General features: G+C 40.5%; 1 protein-coding gene and 1 long non-coding RNA gene across 2 annotated transcripts in view; one reads left to right on the top strand and one right to left on the bottom strand.

The window, feature by feature from the left end:
• ajap1 (adherens junctions associated protein 1) overlaps positions 1–7605 on the top strand; it is a 63008-nt gene extending 55403 nt beyond the window's left edge. Inside the window, exon 6 of the mRNA XM_042492678.2 lies at positions 554–7605. The gene's annotated coding sequence lies outside the window, so the exon portion shown is untranslated. The remainder of the gene's footprint in view (positions 1–553) is intronic.
• LOC148188765 (uncharacterized) overlaps positions 1–20590 on the bottom strand; it is a 196024-nt gene that overhangs the window by 160215 nt on the left and 15219 nt on the right. The window lies entirely within an intron of this gene.

The raw sequence follows: 20590 nt of genomic DNA, 5'->3' as shown, positions 1-20590 counted from the left end.
TTGGAACACTTCGAACTGGAGTGTAGGAGCACTTTCACTTGACTTGTGACATATTTTTTATGCATGGCTAATATACGGCAGAATGGCCTGCATTTGAAATTCAAAGCGTGAAAGTTAAACACATGCTCTGGCCCCACAGTGTTGCTGGGAGCCCGGGGGGAGGAGTAACGTCTGCTATTGACCCAGATTTGAAAAGGAATAGATTCCCTGCAGGTAGCGTAGTGAGAGGACAGCGCCTCGCCGATGTCTGGACACGCATTAGTCTCAGTCAGCTCAGCCCTACGCAGCATTTCCCCGTATGCTGCAGCCTTATAAGACACAAGATCCCACATACCTAATTATTTCTTGGGCTTAAGTGTATGTTACAGCACAGAGCTTTAAAACAGCGTTGCCCTTTCATCTGCATGCTTGCATGTTTTCCAGGTCAGAGCTAGATACCAATTCCCCTGAACATATAATTAAGAATCTGGCCTGTTTCTGTTTCTTGCACTGATTGTTTTTATATCGCGCTGGGCTCATACTGAGGGATAATTGTGATTTTTGTTCTCCACAGGATCCAGTTGGAAACAAGAAACACACAAAAACAGCTTCTTTTGTAAAATAGTGTGATCACTCTTTGGACCTTGGTGAAGATATTTATTTTTCTAGAGATGACAAGCAGAGCAGCCACAATGCTGCCACTCCATATTTCCAGGAACGTACAGTCATTTAGATATAGATTATATATAGGTATATTTACAGGATGCGTGGGACAAGACTGTGAACATCACAAATGTCTCAAGGAAAACATCTGACATTTTGGGGGGGGGAGAAAAAGGAACCCAAGGATCTGCTGTGGGTGGAAGATGAACTGTATTTCTGAACAATGTGCCAATAATGCCACTATGTGCCACAACCTGGATAGAAGGAAGTTTCAACAACAACTGATGGACTTAACAAAGAGCGCTATATTAACCCTGTATCAACTCCAACTACATTTTTTTTAAGAAATGTGAAAAAATGTTACAAATGTATTTGAATATGTTTTGAAATAGTTTTAAGAAATGTGTTGCAAAAGAGTATAAAAGATATTTATACGGAGCACTATTCTATTAGTTTGGGATGAAAGAAGATGGTAAAAAAAAAAAAAAGAACCGGTATATGCTTTAGTGAACAGTTGATTTTAAAACATTGTTTCTATAGGTCCCATTTTAAAAACTGAATAGTAACGTCTATTTTTTTACACGGTAGAGTCTGCCACAGCCCTAACAGTGGAGGTCCGAAGCACTTGGGATTCAGCACTGTTAATCAAATCCTCCCACCCGAGCTGAGATAATAAGAAAGAAAACCAGCTGAATACACCCGGTGGAAGCCGACCCAACGCCCACGCCAAATACTTATTATGTAAGATTTTTCCCTGATCTGGCTTAATGGAAAACAAACAAAAGGTTTTTGTGGTGCAGCAATGAATCCCATGGCAGCAAATTCATGAATAGACTGAGTCAGGACAGCCACAACAGACTGCACGGAGCTGGACAGGACATTCATACTGCCTCAGGTCTGTCTAGCTCTCTTGCACACTTTATGTTGGTCTCAGTTTCAGCAGCTGTTTGGGATAAATTCCAATGATTGCTTCTGATGTAGGTCTGAGCTGCAAAGCTAAAAAGGATGGAACAGATTCAATTTGAGCTTCGGATTCAAGTCATTCATGTGATAATTTGCATAAATAGGAAAGAGATTGAAAAATTAATCCCTCCACAGATAGTTAATGAATATACCCACGCAACTCCCAGATTCACTTTTGATAAATTATTATTTTTTAAAAGTCTAAGCAAAAGTCAGAAAGTTGAGAAGAACATGAACCAATCTGTCAAAGAGGGAACATAAAAATGATGCTCAGTTTTGCAGCTAAGAATGAAGAAGAAGCTGTGAAAGAGGCGTCCCTCAGGATCAAGAATGATCCGCATCACGCGTTTTTAAAGGCAAGCAGGGAGGAATTCCCTGGCTGAATGTGTGGTGGAGGTTAGTCAGCTCTCTGCAGAGCCAGCTTCACTCAGTACTAGAGGACACTATTTCTAGCATATCAGAATTTCAGCTATCACAGCCAGGAAGTTGGGGGGTGGTCCACAAATAGATTGTTTTAATTTATGCTGAAGAAGCAGAACGAAAGTAGAAAACAGACTTATGAGAAAGAAGAGTTTAATTTTGTTCTTTCAAAGGCCCAAAACACTCCATCAGTGCATTGTTGAAGTGAGGGGATTATGACAAGCCAATCAGCCGCTGCCAAATTGCTTTAAAACTATCTCTTAAAGTCAAGGTGAGGGAACTCCGTGGTCAGGAAAGACAGTAAAGCTCTCCTGAGAGCTTTCTAGCCCCAATAATTTTATTATCAACCTCAAGCTCTGAAAGACAGATTACCTTTGTGCTACAAAGCTCAAGCCGCCTGTGAATCTACCTTTTATTGTGCTGCGGGTTTGTACAAAGCACAAATACAACTCTGTAATTGTAAACGTTTTTTGGCTGCAGACAGCAATATGTACAGATTTAAAAGGTTGGTTTTATTGCGTGTCGACAGAGGATCTCCGGTAATTTGCTTGGGTTGTTTTCAGGCTTGTACTCACTTCCTTAAAGGATTCAAGACAACAGGTCGTCCCAGTGTGATCAGTATCTGTATATGTGAGCCATTAAGGAGGAGCCGAGACGGCCTGGGATTAAACACTGTGGTGCAAAACTCCTGCTTTTGCCCATTCACAACATGAAAATCACTCTCATGAATGACCCATACCAATTCAGCCTCACGTGTGTGTCAGGCTGCGGAGTTGCTTCTTTGACATAACATATATTTTTTTGAATGAAGAGTGTTATCTTAATAGTCAGAGGGTTACAAAAACTTACTGTATATTATACACGTGTAAATGTATTTTCTATATATTTGCTTCTATTTGTGTACAGGTGTGTTCTATTTTTCAGGACCTCTCCCGTTTTTGGGAAGGTTTCAGCTAGGTCGGGGATAGTGTCTTTGTTTACATGTGTAACTACAGTATTTCTTTTAAAACACAAAACTAACCTTGTGCCAAGCTTCCTACCTGCACTTTCAAGCAGTACTTGTATTATATCTTTAGCTAACCAGTATAATACTTCAGTAGACGCTGCAATAGTTCAGAGGGGTGGGGAGTGATTTCCAGGTGGAATGTCTGAAAGTACTGAGTGGTTCGCAGACGTGTTGTGATCATATCTTGGGTTCTGCTGTGTTCATGGTTGGCTGGGAAACCAATGACTTTCTGTTCTTAAACATTATTTCTACATGAATTCTGATATTGAGTGTTTCATCACATAAATAAAAAAAAACAGTGTAAATCCAATAGTAGCTGCCAAGAAACAAACTAAACTTGATCCAGACTGGGTTGCATTCATTTGTCATATTTTGTATATACATACTGCTACAACTGCCCCAGAAAATGTATGATTTGCCACATACTTGTTGTCACGACTGAAAAAAAAAAACAACTGATATTAGCATTTATAAGCAGATGAAATATTCAGCGAAGGTGTCTAAACAAAGAATAGTGAAAGGAAGATGGTGTGTTAGGTACTTTTTGTCTGGATTTTTCTTTTTGATGCAACTGCTAAATTGATCTGGTTCAAAAAGATCAGTGTTAATGCACAATGATGTGGGAAGTTTTCAAAGGATATTTCTGGTTAATTTCAACTTGGGCCTTATTTATAGCCATCACCTTGGTGCAGACTTAAACTGATCTATTTTATGGATTGCCGTGGAATTTGTTGGAGACATCCAAGGTGCTCAGAGGCTGAATCCTAATGTACTCTGGTGAACTCTTGACTAGCATGCTAACATGCTAAATGAGAGTGGTTTACATGATAAACATTATACCTGCTATTCCCAGTCCAATATCCTCTTAACATGACTCATTCAGAAGGCCTTTCAAAAAGTTTTATAATCTCAGCAATGTTTTTCCATGGCTCAAATGTTCAGTATGTTGAAATCAGCCATCTACAGCATATAGCTTACTGTAGCCTATGTACACATATTTGCAGCCAAGGCAGTCTTCTTTAATTTAGACACAGATATGTCAACAGATTTTTATCATTCAAACTGCATCTGAACCATCCATATCCCTTTGTTATTTTGCTATTGAAACTGTGAAGCTAGCCCTTACCAATTTCTTGAAGTTTAATTTATATTAGGAGACACAGAACCTGAGTAACATAGGGATGGCCTCATTTTGGGAATGTTAGCATGCTGATGTTAGCATTTGGCTCAAAGCACTGCTGTGCTGATAGCATTTCTGTCCATTCTTAGGAATGTTTGCCAAAGCAACAACCAGATTATCAGTAAAGACATTTCACACAATAAGTGTGCAGGGATCTTGGAACAAGGCAACATCGCTAGAATGAATTCCAATGGCATTAAACATGCATGCGCAAAATAACGGCAAGTACGGTTCGTCAAAGTTCATCCCTAAGGGTCCAGGCTGTTCTCATAATTGTTTGTAAGTTTTCCTATGAACAACAATGCACCCAAATTCCTACATATCCCCCCTAATCATGAGAGTAATTTGTGTTTAACTCGCATATCTTGGAAAACTATGAGACCAATGTGCTGACAGGAGTAAACAAGGAAGTTCTCAAACAGTGTTGTCAGAAGACAGGTTGCGGTTGCGGATGGGTCACAAAACCACGGACTTTCCCCCAGGACTGTCTCACGGAGGAATGTGTTTGCGTGAACTTTCAGTTAACTTGTAGTAATTTTAAGGTACGACCTCACAATGTTTCTCCTCCTAAACCAAACCCTTCGTAACGTTATGTTTACTTACGTAACTTCACATTGAGGACGAAATGTCAGTCATGGGGCACTAATTTATAGGATACATACAAATGATTGTGCGTGCATTGTTGTAGGATATCATACGAACCATTCTACGAGGACAAATTCTGATGTCTGTAAACTATGGAGGTTGTTAAAATGGACTGTTTGTAGAATCATTATACTTTACTTATAGACACTACTTCACCTCCATTTTCTCTTCCAAATAACTGGTAACTTTTAAGTTTGTTTTACAACCTGACTGCTCATTGCTTGTTTGACTTTTTTTGGTAGCAATGTTGTTATGTTCAAACATCTTAACACTGAAGTTGGTTGAGAACAATATTATTAGTTCGACAGCAATAATGGCCAGAAATAGTTGAGTAAATAAGCCCCAAGTTGTGCTAACCCTGAATTATTCTTTAAGTTTGCATACTGAAGGGTGCCGGAGGTTTGTACTGAAGTATTATGAAGTCATTCCCTTTTACAACCACAGCTTTTAGAAATTTGGGCTGTTGACCATTTGTGACCATGCTGGTTCTTTGAATTGCTGCAAAACTGTTAAATCAAAGGAGGTACTTGTGGTCGCTAAGTTTCTGCACTACTAACACTGTACCTGTGAACTGTAAAACTGCAAAATGTCAATGAGACCCTGCTGAAAATGGTTGCAATTTGATACCAAGCTAATAATGATTGTGCGGGACTGATTTCTCATTCTTCCAAAACCTAGAAGATCACATTATTGAACTAAGAGAGACTTTGACATCTGGAATTTCTTTGTGTTGTATACTTTGTGGGAAAAGGTTTTTACTTAATGAGCCTCGAAAAGCTTTGCATTGGTAGCATCCTTCATTAAAACCACAGGGAGCTGCGGGCTAAACGCAATTCACTTTGCACTCCTGAAGGACATTAAGACAAGGACAGATGTAGCTCATAGCTATGATATATATCCGAAACAGATATTTGGAGACATCGGCATACATCACCCTTTCTCCTTTAACCTCTGTCTGAAATCAAACTGATATGTAAAGAAATGCCTTACTGCTTTCTTGCCTTTTCAGTTTATATTTCAGGAAAGCTGATGAGTGTAGTGTAGTATAGCTAAGAGGGAGGAAAACGATTCCACTCCGATGGTCAGATTTGATTCAGGAAACATTATCTGAGTACAGCGCAGGCAGAGGCAGAGGGGGAAGGTGGGGTCTTGAGAAAAGTCTTAAACAAACACCAAAGACTTGACATGCCTTTTTTTCACAACGAATGAATATTTTGCGGCTCCTGTTTCTGTCTCCTCAGCAGCCAACGAAAACCTACGCTCCCTTCAGCACAAACAAGCTATCAATCAGCGAGGGTTCTCCTGTCAGGATGAAGGATGTGCCGCACACTCACAGGCAGGGACCGTGGTTCCTGTTTGCATGTCAGACATGCAGATTGGAACCTATTGACATATGTGTTTGAATTAGATGTTGGCTGGACATCTGCAAGGCCAAGGTTTGCTTTTTTCCATATCAGCAGAAGCTTTCACAAGATGAGATGGATCAATGTATCGACTCTGTTTAATCACGGCCTTTGGGTGTGCAGACGCAGAAACATGTTTCACAGATGGTGACGGTGGTGATTTTCATTTAAAAACAAGATCGCAGGTTGCTCAAACGGCAAGATGAGACTCGGAAGGAAGGAGAAAATATTTGATAAGTTAACCTCAGAGAAAAGATAAAGTTTATCTTTACAAGACTGATATGTATCTTACTGAATCCATTTTTTTAGCCTCGTTAGAAAACTGTAGCTCCTCACTCTGCCTCTCCTCATCGTTTCCAGATAATCACATACTGTGCGCTTACTGTATCTGAAGCGGAGGGCTCCGACTCTCCTCTCGGGTCATGTTTTTACTTTTCTATTCACAAGAGCTAAGGCACTGTCACTGTAGTGCGTATCAATACAGTCAAAGACTTGAAAAAAGGAAAACAACACTTTGTTTGTGACATCTCAATTCTCCCATAATCCCTCTGCTAGATGGAGACGAGCAGCGTGACCTAAATCTGCCGTTGCGGCATTTGATTTGCATAGAAGGCCTCCAATGCTGAACAATGCCTTCAAAAAACAAAAGCGTAGGGCTGGAATGAGTGACATGGCGAGGAAAATTGGAAAATACAGATCTGTTGCTTGTTCCCTGAGAGTTGATTAAAATCAGAATGGACGAAGGTGTCCCAAAAAAAACCACAAAAAAACAGAAATATTATATGAACAGAATCAATTTAGAGGAAGTTGTATAGGATTTTTGTTTCTTTTTTGTTTTTTGGGGAGGGGAGGGCGTTTTCACACGAGGGCACACAGTGGTCTGTTCATCGAAGCTGACTTACAATCACAATCCATACCTACCATGAAAGAACCTGACTCGAGTTGTGTTGTTGCCATAAAAATGAAGAGTTTGTACTTTGTGACTCTTAAAAACTTTTTATATTTGTGTTTAATATATCAATGAGTACCTCTGTTAACTTTTGTATAAGACCTATGACTATAGTATATACAAACACACATACACACACAACACACCTCCACAAAAGGGACTCCAGTCTGTCTCTGTGACGGCTAAATGTTGTATAACTTTTATTTTGTGTCTTATGAACCACATCTCTTCCTTTTGTAGTTATTGGTAAACGTTTCGATTTCCAGGTGACTTTGATTTGGTTACTCTTGTACTACTAAGCTCTGTATTTGCAAGCACTGTAAATGCGATTCTCATTGGATTCGTCCTCTGTACATTTAGTACTCTGATGTTGCTATTAATAAAATGTAAAACAACACGGGCCTGTGCTATAGGGAGTTTCTTGGAGTGAGTCAGAGGGGAGGGCGTCGATCAGGGCCAACAGCACAAAATAAAAAGATTTGAATATGAATTCAAGCTGGGTTCTGTATGCGTTTGTCAAATCAAATGACATGCTAATTTTAAAGTTGCTATGCTTCGTTAGCATTTTAATCGATAAATAATCATCTTGTTAAATTTGATATGCTGGAATTATAACTGCCAACAAATGAAGCCAGCACTGAGGAGAGCACCATCGTGCACTGGCCTTTACTCTGTGCGACACTGGATCACGGTTCCTCCAACACCAAGAGAGTGGAGATCTGATGAAAGACACCATGGGCAAAATAAAAAAAATGCAACATTTTTAAAACTTGAAATATAATGTTATCTCGAGATATCAAATTGAATATGTCTCCTTTGATGGAATCTCATTGTTCTCAGAGCAAAGCATAAATGTCAGATAAATAAACAGTTATGATATTACAGTTATGACATTTATTATGGAGTTCTCAGATAATAAAACTGAGTCCCAAGACAATCAAACTTATGTCAGTCTAACGGCCCCAAAAAATAAACACAAGACTCTTATAATCTTCTTATAATTATCTAAAAAGATCTAATCACTGTAAGTCATGTTCACAGGAAACCACTATTGTAACCCGAAGGTGTGTGCTTCCGCCAAATGACAAAATAATTATTAAGGATAATTCCATTTTGTTACAACTGTGCTCCTATTTTAACAAGTTTTGGCCTTCATTTCTATATGATACAGCGATACACTTACAGAGTTAACTGCTCAAAGCTTGGCATAGGTGTATATTTCAGAGGGTTCGCACGGGACAAGTCGACCCACCCAACAAATACAAGGAAGAAGGAGAGCTTTTATTTTAATGGAATTAAAGATATTTCTACCATAAATTGATGCAGAAAGACAAAAAAATGGTGCAGGAATAAATAGTGGCCAAACTATAGTTTGGGGTCAGTTTGTGATGCCATGGGGCCAAAAAAGACTTAAGATTTAAATTGTTTCACATTTGATCCCCTCAGTCTGATAACACTTTGAAAGTCTTGCAGAGCTGCAAGATTAAATAGTTTTATCCTTATTTAAGTTAGCAGAGAGCTCAACCAGAAGTAAGCTGGCTAAGCCAACCGAAGTTTGGCATGTTTGTTCTGTGGGCCTCACGATGGGGAAGATCCGGGGAATTTCAACAACCATTTTTTCGCTTTATGTCCCACTGTGCAACTTTCATAGCAATGAACAAGGCTCGGCCTCCAACACTGTATCCAATTCTCTTTATGCATCCATGGTTCCTCGATCTCAGAATTTAACTTTGTTGAGTGCATTCTTACCATAACCATCAAAAATGTTGGCCAAAACTATGAAAATCAGACCAAAGCTGTGTTAAACCGGAGCTATTCCTAATGAAACCTGTTCTTAACGTGAGACTCCTTCTGTCTGGTCTGGTGGTGTTTCCTTGATGTAATGGTCATGATAGTTTTATTGAAACTGCAGCTTAAGAAAAACTGTAATAATTGTCTGCATAATTACAGTTTTATTTATGTGCGTGTAAGCGGATGTGTGTATGAGTGTGTCTTATAAAACACATGACTTCCCCAGGATATGAATCATCATACGGTTATTCAATAAATATCAAGGGTATAAGTTGCCGTGCCTCTCTGCCTAAGGTCTGCATTGCTCAAATGCTGTAAGTGTCATATCGCTTCAGTTAAATTCTTCCAATTTGACAGTATTTATTTCCTAATTTGTGATTCTCTCTTGTAAATGTAAGATTATCTCTTCATGGGTATAAATGTGATCAAATGAGAAGCAATCAGAGGTCACCGACACTGAAACATTTGATGACGTTTTAAAAAGAAATAAGTGCAAAACATCTGACAAAATGATATGCTGTGTTGCTGTCAGTGTTAATACGGTCATTATGATCTAGTTATTGGCTTTGATGCACTGTTTATTTCTTAACTGGCAAAAATAACTCTGGCACCAGGAGTCTGTCTGGATAAAATGAGCAGTGACATGTTTGTAGGGAGAACCATAAGTGCTGCAATAGCTATTTTTCTACCTGATTAAGGTGTGAAATGTCTTCTCAGCAGGCTTTTCTTCCTATCTAGAGCAGTCAACCATTAATAATAGCATTGATTAAAGCTTTGTCTGCACAGCCCCTGTTTGTTAAGTATTCGCTTCACAATGGTTTTTGCAGGCAGGGTGGAGAATCCTGTTTAAGATTCGCTCAAAGTTACAACCTGATCCGACCAGCTCACATGAAAAAGCCACTGGCATCTCTAACACCAAGTGGATTTCTTCACATGGAGCTTCATTACTTTGTTATTTCTCTTATTGATGGTACACTTTTAGCCAATCTAGCCCTATGGCTGTAAGGATGGACTGGGATATTTCAAAATCTACTGGATTTTCATTAATTTTTGGTTCAGACATTCATGGTCCCCTGAGGATGAAACCTACTGACTTTCACGATTTCTTTACTTTTCTTCAGGCACGCCCATAACATTGACATTTTGGTTACGCCTCAAATGTCTTGAAAAGAGATTGCAATGGGATTTGTTAGACGGTCATTTTCCCATTGGATGATCTGTAATAACCTTGAAGACTCCATAGCTTCTTATCTAACACCACTGTTAGGTCAAAATTGTAATGTGTCCTTGTAACACATTAGCATGTAGCACATTAGCATGCTGATGTTCACCTCAAAAGAAGGTACAAAGTTCAGGCACATGCACAACCTCAAATACTGAATAGAGATAGATAGATTGATTGATAGATTGCTTTTTTTGTACACACAGTCATGTTCCCAATAGGATAAATCCTACTAACTTTAGTGATTCCTTGACATTTCCCCCTAGCAACACCACAAGTTCGACATTTGTAATTCAGAGTGAAATATCCTGACATGCATTAAATATATTTGTGTGACGTTTAATACACACACTCAAGGTTTCCTAAAGGATAAACTATAATGACTTTGTTGATCCCCTGACTTTTTCATGTGACGCCATCAGCAGGTCAAAGGACTGCTGAATGCTTTGGACTAAATATCTCCCATCAGCATCAGCTGTAACCAGCTATAACCAGATCAAATTTAGTTTTTATTGATCACCATGGTAATGTCTGAATTTTGATAATCGCAGTGTAATACGATCTTAACCTTATTTCTGCAGAATTGCACATAATTCCTTTTTGCAACAAATCTCGTAATCCGTAGGCTACTATCTGACAACAACAAAGCCTCTGGCATATATGCCAATATTTTAGACTGATCTACTTTAGCCAGCAGATATCTGGACCAAGACTTCTTCTTCCACGAACCAGTCATTTCGGCTAATATCTATAAACAGACATATCACATTTATATCACATGCATAGCATTTTACCAAAAAGCTAATATAAAGCTTTGACAAACAATAGTTGCTGGTTCTGAGATTGCATCTCTGCCAATGCACCTCTCCACCGTTGTCTACAGATTGTGCATGCTGTTATGCAGTTATCCGTTTTGGCCACAATGACATTGTTTTCATCAAAGTAATTGCTGAGTGTTTTCATCAAAGTAATTGCTGAGATATGGAAACACCGCAACGTTGCAGAAAAAATAAATCAGAAAGACAGGCCACTTGGAAAGAAACTTCAGGGTTAGACGATCTGAAGATCCAAATCTATGAAAATGGAGTCCAATACGATTTAAACAAGAGTTTTAGTGCAGTATAACTCACTTTGATGTGACGTATGCTCTGATCTTGCTTTAGCAGGGAATTGCTCACACTACAAATTGGTCTTCCAGCAAACACAAGTATTTTGATTCTGGCGATGTATCTAGCGGTCAAAACTAACAAGAACCGTTTAATCTTTCATGCACTTTGAGCATTTCAGAGTTTCATGTGAAAGTATCATGTAAAAGAGGTGAAGTGGTTTTCCAGTAGACTGCCTTACTGCTTTGATGGATTAATATTTCATTTCAACTCAACAGTAATTCTTGTTCTGCATGAGTGAGGCAGTTTCATTTTGTTTTAATTGTTTTGACCTGGACATATAAGGTCCCTTTTTATTTTTTACTTATCCCTAATTCCTGTATTTTTTAAAATGCTGGAACATTTGATGCACAGTTTCCCCAGTGTTATAACAACAAACAAATGGATAGAGACAGTTCCTAATTCCTTACACTTACACACACACACACACACACACACACACACACACACACACAGTCAGCTGATTCCATCGATGAGACAATAAATGTTAATTTCCCCAAGCAGCCAGTTAGTGTTTTTCCATTTAACAACCTATCTTCAGATCAGAGACATCTCTCTCATTCTCTCGTGCCTTTCCGTTCTGTCTCTGGGTTGTCGTATTCTCTCTGTCTCGCCCTCGCTTCCTCTCTCGTGCTGTCTGGGTGTTTTTGGGATCACCTGGAGATACAGTTCTCCTCTCCTGGTTGATGAATCGGCATGGGCAGAATGAGTCCTCCTCTGTGCTCCCTAAAGCCAGGCTCTGTCCGCAGGGAGACCTGGCAGCCCGCATTAGCATGAGGCCAGTTGGATCGGTCCGCACTGACTGTGACAGGCCTAAAGCCCCCCTCGCTCCTCATACATTAAATAGAATTACGCAGCCCTGCCTGCACAGACGGGCCCGATCAATGGGATGGACGACACATGCCAACAGCTGCCAGGGAGATACTTTAGTGCGGTGAGATTAATCCCTGCTGCGAACCTGCACCTGTCAAAGACTCTGCCACCACTAAGTTCAGACAGCACAGTCAAAGTTGATTAGCTCCTTGGTTGTCTGCGGCGGGGTGGAGGGGCAACCTTTTGATTGTCAGCTGAAACAGGTGTGGGCAGGGCTGAGAAGACTACCAAACTATCCCGCTGAAAGTTCCATTTTTTTGTATGGAACAGCTAAGAGTGTACGGCCTTGGTGGAGGTAACTGGTTGTGTATGTTTAGGTCAAGGAATTGTTAGTGCCTTTCCAAGATCAAGATTACATTTTTCCAAATTTCTGCTGCTTCCATTTGTGCTGGAAAAATAGCTTTGTGCCATAAAGTAGTCCTCTTTGTCAGAGAGCATGAGCAACTCCAGTAGGTTTGGGCTGACAGCCTGTTATTATCCTGAACTTGTAAAATAGCTCCCCTCTGTGCGTGCCTTTGGTGAAAGTGCATGGCACCGAAAGGCACCTTTTGCATGTGCATGAAACGCAGCTGGATGGCGTCAGGTGAGAATGTGGCTGGACAGAACCGGCCACGGTGATATTGCATGCCAGTGGATGGCTGGACGACAAATGGCGTGTCCACCTGATACGCACACTTAAGTGCCCAAGAAACACAGCAGGACAGCCTCAGGTTGAAATGCTACCGGAAAAACAAAGTAATATAAAGGAGCGAGAGGTGCCTTTAACCAATTATACCAGTATATGCATGTGTTGACGTTCTGGCATGGGTTGCTGTTGTTGCCTAAACATAAACACGTGCAGCATCATCCCACCATGTGCATTTGTTAACATCATGGTTGCAGCATCCTGGAACGTAAATAGCAGACACAGTAGGATCCCATAATCCCGTGCCCTTCATAATATACTCCTGATATCTAGACACGTTGGGGTCACACATTAAAAAGTCTTGAGACTCATACACATAGCCCCTCACACTTCTTTCTCTGATAGCAGCTGATCAAGATTCAGCCCAAAGCACACCTCGAACTTCAGTTCACTTCAACAACTTGAAATTCAAAATCTTATGACTAAGGCGGCTTACTAAGTCATAGCGTGGTCATGCCTTTACCTAAAGTAATAGCAAGAAAGCCAGAGGATGGAACTGGCTGTATCCTGTGGTGATTGTCCTTCTCTAACAGAGCGTCATGCAGGATCTCTGCCTAGTAAGCTTGCAGAATTCAGATAATCCAGGTCCAAGAATTGGGTTAGCTGCAGGGAAAACGGGTAGCGTGCGCTCTCCGGTAGAAAGTTAAAAGACAGACTGCTTGTGTCTCGCAGCTGTGTGCTAATGCAGGAGGGGATAATTCCTTGCTCTCCTCTTCCTTCTTTTTGTAACATCCTTCTCAGAGAAGTGTGAGAACTGTGCAACAGGGATTGTAAAGTTGGTCAGTTGGTTCTCCTTCATGCCCTCAGTACCCTGTAGGGAGAATATCATCTGCCCTTTCGCCCTATAACAATGCTTTTTTAACATTGTTCTCCTGGCCTTGAATTCCATGAAAGACTTTGCAGACTGCAGTGTCTCTGCCTATGGCTAGAGCAGATCTTCCTTAGCTTTAAGCCTATCCCAGGTCATATTTTAAGGACTATTTCCTGTTTCTACACGGGTTTTATCTGGTTACTCTACTTTTCTCAGGAATCGGCACATTTTCATTTCCAAATTTTCAAATACCAACGTGTTGTTATGCCCCTCGCTGTGTGACATCAATGCCAAAGGCAACCTTTAGTGTCTAACTCCACAGCAATCACGTCGAAAACTTGACACTAAAAATGGTCACAGTGTGAGGAACCAGAAAGTCTGCATAGAGCAGGAGAGAGCAGAAGTGGATGGGTCAAACAAAACTGAACTTTTATCCAGAAGATCAAAGTCTGTGTCCTGTGTGAAACCAACAGTCAATGTCGGTATGATGGATATACCAGATTTCCGTCTATAAGATCACAGTTTTTGTCACTTTTTAAACCAAAAGTCAATGTTGTTTTAATGTAATGTAATGCAATTTATGTACAGTCGCTGTGTACTGACTATATCCAGTGACTTCCACAATCCTGGGCTTTGATGCGGTGTTTGCTTCCCGTTTAAATGTTGTGTTTTTTCGACACCTTACCAATGCCCAAAAACAATTGGCCATAATTTATGTGTGAGCCCCACAGTAGTCTGATAAGCTGTGCAGGGTGTACCCTGACTCTTGTTTAGTGTGAGGAGGAAGATGCTTTAGACACAGCCCCAATGTTAAATGTTTTGATCGTGTTTTGCGTGTGTGTGTGTGTGTGTGTGGGTGTGTGTGTGTGTGTGTGTGTGTGTATCATATTTTCTCCTTTACTATCAATAAAGCTAATAAAAAACTGGCTAAAGCATCAATAGCTAGCTGCTGTGAGAGGGTGAACTTCAAAGGCAAAGCTGAACAGTGTTGCATCAGCATCAAGGCTGCACTTCTGCCGTTCCCCCGTTTACAGATTTCACACCAAAACCGATGCAAGAGTGGGACTGAAGGTCACAGGGTACAGTGAGTGACACACTGATTATCACCCAGATAAAACTTACCAAATCTGCCCTAACTTCGCAAGCTTCCTTTAAAAATACATATGTGGTTTTCTCTGTTTAAAAGGACAAAAAGACACAAAGGGTTTCCAGCACATAATCATCTCACGCTAAATACATTTATACCACTCATTTGTAAATTCATTTGGGAGAAAATATTATTGCTGCCAGGACTATGTTCACTGGCACCGTTATTTCTAACAACACAAAGAAAAAAGGAGGGGAGCTGTCAAGTGTGAAAAAAGTGAGAAAAAATTGAATATGCTTATTAGACACTGTCTGCTCAAGAAAAACGAGAGCCTCAGTTGCTTCAGCAAATGACCCCAAATTACATTTACTCAAGCTCAAGTAACAAAGGCCTCTAGCAGCCGTTATAATTATGGCTCAGAGACCCATAATGTCCACAGAGGATGGATAGATGGGACAACAAAACGCATACTTTAACACAGGAGACGAGTGCTTGTTTCCTGTTTCCATCCGACAGTAAACATTGGTTTCTTTTAACCATGACTGTGGCAACTAACCTGAAACATATCGTTATTTGAACCCAAACAAGATTTTTCTCTGACCCTTACCAAGACGTTTATGTTCCTAAAACTAACCAAACCTTAGCAAAAAAGGTTAATATTTGGAACACATGCATTTGTCCCCACAAATAAAATGATGAAAGTAGCAAAGGATGTTTGCTTTGACAAAATGCCGAAGCACAGCCAGCCCGATCTCATTCTGAAGCTGTCAAAAACAACTGACACTGGAGATCTGGCTTCACGCCTTCTGTCCTTTGTTGTGAGATTTAGGCAACTGAAATACTAAAGTTAGGTTAGAATGTGTTTGTTATGTGCCCCGTTATTAAGTGAAACAACTGATCAGCTAGTTAAATATTAATTGGGGCTGCAAACTAATACGATGATTGATATCTCAACCTTTCAGAGTCAGCCGGCTGGCTGCTGCTTGTCCATTCATCCTCTGTTTTCTTTAACCAGTTTTGGATTTTCTCGCTATTTGAAGTGCAAAAATGGCTGCAGTAAACCCAAATTCAAGCTTCAAAATGCTCCTTGAAAAACCTAGAGGTGACATCACGGTCGCCACTTTCATCTTTTTCAAAAATCTGTGATTAGAGCTTAATCCTCCAACTGAGACCAAAAAGATATTTCATAGCCCTTGATAATGAGCTAAAAAAGGACAAGGAGCCCCAGAATATTACACAGCGCTTATGGTCAAATGCCATGCAGTAAAAACACACTCATCCTTAGCGCCTCCAGTAATGCATTGTTAAGTCTGCAAATGGCAAAACATTTTCGGGTGACAGACTAACTTAATATGTCACTTAGAGGAGCTGTGAGATGCCAAGGGGTGAGAGAGAGAGAGAGAGAGTGAGCGAGAGAGAGAGAGCGAGAGAGAAAGAGAGACAGAGAGAGAGAGAGAGAGAGAGAGAGAGAGAGCCCTGCACAGATCTGAGAGTTTGGGCTTTCACCATTCCTTCAACAAACTTGAAACCAGAGGCAGCCTCGGGAAAGCATAAAAATGACAATTTAATTCCTCTCACAACTGGAAGAAACTCTCCAAAACAGGTTAAAACCCAGAGCCTGGAGTCGCCAGAGGTGATTTGTGGTGATGTCATCCAGCTAAAATAGCTCCTCATTAGCACCTCTGAAGCAGGTCGTATGATTAATCGGCACCAAAGATTTACAATCCAATTAGAGAGTGTCTGGGTGTGGAACAAATGACTCACCTTTGAGGGAAACACATCAATAAAAAAAACTCGAATGGGCTTTTTTGGGGTAATTTCTGTGCCTGGGGCTGATTGATGCTGAAGCGGATGGGCGATGTCTCTGCGATGCTGTTTGTCAGATGCAGAGGCCATCACTCACCATGCTGGGCGGCTTGTCATCGAAACACGGCAAGTCAGTAGATTCGCAGTTTATTCTTGACATCAAACGCTTTGTTGAAGTGATTTTACATTACATTCTGTCAAAGACCAGCGACAAAAAATAAAATAAAAAATTGGGTCTCAGTCAGAGCACGTCTGTGAGCGTGCGTGCGCTCCATGTGCCTGCGAAAAGCATTTCTGTGGGAATGACTAATTTAGCAGCAAGCGCATCTCCGCTCTCCAGCCTTGCCTGAAGTTTTAATCCCCACATTTGCATGGCTAAACATAGATCAGCCTCCACACATCCACACACTGGATATCGACTCGAGGAATATAAATGCTTGTTTTGACTGCACGTTGAAAATGTTGATTAAACCTGCATGAGCTCGCTCCTTCTCTGTTTCCGCGGCAGCCTCCTAAACACTACCTGTACATGATACAGCAAAACAACACATGCACAAGTTCTAAACCGAAGCGAAACAACTTCAGTTTTTTTCTTTTGCCATCGTTGCTGGGGCTAGGCCACTCTGTGTTCCAAAGAGTGATTCAATTCCTTGCAAATGGGCTTCTCCAAGAGCTTCTTTGCAGAGTTTAAGGAGAAAGCTCACAGATGCAGAACGGATGCAATAACCGCCGACTCGCTGGCTGATAGAATAGCTTTATCACACACTACTTGCACTGTTGAGCTGCGGTATTCTATCTTGCTGGTAGTTTCACACAAACGGAAATGTACAAACACACACAAAAGCACCAAATGAGAGACAGTGATGTACATGACAATGGAAATGCTGTTAGTTTTGTAGCAAAATGCAATGATTTCCATGTAATTAAGCAGAAATAAAGTTGGTAGTGTGTTATGTGGCTGATAATAATAGCTGACAGTGAACACATCGAAGCAGCTGCCCGCTCCTCCTGTTTGGCAGAGCCTCCTCTCTGAAGGTGCCTCTGATTTTTGGCTGAGAATGTGTCTGACGCTGCCGGAGTCATTTGTCAAATAAATTGATGTGTGGATCAGTAAATGTTTGAATCAATAGATTCTTCTTTTTTTGTCATTAGAAGAAAACACCCAGTGGTTTAACATGCAGGGTGTGGATCAACAAAATAAAAGTGACCAACCAACCAAAAGTGACTGGTAATCACATGGAGTTAAATCCAGCAGAACGGTAAATGCAGCAGACAGACGGAAACCAAACAGGGTCCATCCTCATCTGTTCGGGGAACTCAGTCGCTGCAGGAATGAACGGCTCAGAGGTTGAGGAATAAAGACACACCTGCTCACTGATGTTTAGGGATATGAATAACTAACTGTCAAAAAAAAAAAAAGATTGGTCAGCTGGGTATGCAACCGTCTCTAATACCTAAATGACAGAAAAGGTTGCCAGCTGAGTTCCAAAATGACTGATATCACCAGCCCTAAAACGACATATATTAACGTTCCAAAGGTTACACATCCTTAACTTCATAAAAGGTTGCAGCTCCAAAACTGAGAGATGTACTGCTGCAGCCACGTTATGTTTTAAGCCTACCCCTTCCTACTACAACACACCTCTACACATCCACCACAACTACAAGACAAACCCACAAAGGTAACTGTTGAACCCAGTACAACACGACCTTGTGGTGAATAAATATGAATCAAGTGAACATTTACAAGACATCGACCCTAAGTTGAAGTATTTTTCTGATTTTGCACATTGTTTTGCTTATTATTGGCTTTTTCATGTCTCCATCTGCTGGTGGGCCATCAAAATAACAGTATGCATTATATGATGATAATTCCACAAAAGAAGAGACTTAATTAATCTAATTACTTAATTAATTATTTTAGGTGAAGAAAAAAAGTGGATATATCGATACCGGTTATGTGAGTTGTTATAAATCGGCATATCTGCATTTAATATTGTGCATCAGCACAAACCCCATACAGCAGATTTTGCCTTATAATGAGATGTAACCCTCACGCTAATCGTTACCATAACTGCCTCTCTTTTCACCCAACACTTCATTGTTAGCTTAGTGCTCATTTCAGTTTTTTTGGGGCTTCTGTCTCTTCTACACCTACATGCTAAACTGAATGGTTCAGTTTAGGAAAAACATCATGGTCTGGCATCACATAAGTATCAGTAATAAATAACTTTTTTTCACTAACTTCATGTCACGTAACTTTTGCAACATACAACACTTTTGTACCATGCTACACGAAGTAGCATACTAGGCTATGTTATTAAAAGAAGTCAATGTTGAATTCCCGACATGAACACAGGTCTCCCGGATGGAAGTCCTGTGCCTTTTGACCCATCCCCCATCTGTCCCACCAACCCTATAGTGGCTTATTTGATCTTTGTAGAACATTACTTTTGCTCTATATGCTACATCACTGTTACTTCCTCCTCTACTAATCACGACGGCTAATAGAGGGCGCCACCGAACAATAAATGTAAGTAACTCTGACGCCGTGGTTTGTGATGGTGTTTGATTACACTATATCGGAGGGTGGTGCAACCCTTGTATGAAGTACATATGGCTGTAGGAACCATTTAAATTTAGATGTAGACAGATTTCAATATTTTATACTGCGTTTTACACATTTCATACACACAAAGTATTGACTTATCCAGGCAAAAACTTCTTTTTTTTTTGACTGAGCTGATCTTCTACAAGCCGTAAAGCACCAATTTAATTAGATTATCTGCTAACTCAGCCAGTTACTTTTAGCCTCAGGATGTTTTTGTGAATGCTGCCCCAAAAGTCTAAATTTTGATTCTGCTCTGAAGGTCCACTCAGAAGTGGTCTAAAAAACATATCTTACACGGCACCTGTGTGAATGCCCACTGATGTTCAATACTACTCTCAAAATGCTGACCCTGCTCTGAGCGTCTGCTGAGATTTAGAAGTGCTCGTATCATCTTGTCTGGTATTGTTAACCGACACTCAAAAGTGGTCATATGAAGATGACTGTTGAACCCTCTGCACAAAAGAAGGGCACATCCAGTTTGCAATTTTTTTGATTGAATATATCTGTAGTCCAGAGCCGCCAATAACAGATATGCTACTCTTTATTTACACTGAAATGACAAACCTATCTTCACCATACCTGCTGGTTCTTCATCGTATCATACAAAAAACTAAACCTTTATTTTCTTTAAGAAGACAGCGCTGCGGCTTAACACAAAAGTGCTCTGACTCCTTGATCGTCCTAGAAACCTCCCACTGAGCCTGTTGTCCCACCTCAGTCAGGTTTATTCGCCTTCATGGTGAGTCACCAAAATACCGAAAGAGCACAGGCAAGGAAAAAATGAGATTTTGCCAGGGTGCAGTTGACAAGAATGCCACATTTTATCCCACTCCCCAGACGCAAAGCCCCAGAATGCCTCATACATACCACCACCACAACAAAAAAAGCCCTAAATGGTCACATGTGTACAGGCAATGTGTTGTTATTTCACAAAATAAGTCAGATGTGATGGTGGTGAGGAGAGCTGCCTGTCATTAAGACTGAATGTCTGAATTTCCAGCTTGTCAGCCAATAGACTGAAAGGTTCATTACCATGAAAAACAGGTACAAAATTAGATGGTACAAAGGGATAGAAGTTACGTACGACTCCTGAGGTCCATTTCAGCAAGACACATCAATTCACTAAGCTTGAAATTCTCTTAATGTGTACTCTTTTTCTGCAGCTTTAATCATTTCACTTTTAATTTCACGCCATGTTTTGTTAAATAACTCCAACAACAAAGGTTCTGAATTTGGCTTTACTGGCTTCTCCTCCGAAGCAAAGGCACCCAAGGCTCACGATAGCAGTCAGAGCTGTCCACAATGCTAAAATGACAGGCAAAATATGATT

The sequence above is a fragment of the Plectropomus leopardus genome, chromosome 9, assembly GCF_026936395.1.
Source record: "Plectropomus leopardus strain MGB_pleo_1.0 chromosome 9, ASM2693639v1, whole genome shotgun sequence".
Classification (NCBI taxonomy): Eukaryota; Metazoa; Chordata; class Actinopteri; order Perciformes; family Serranidae; genus Plectropomus; species Plectropomus leopardus.
This window is presented reverse-complemented; position numbering and strand designations above follow the sequence as displayed.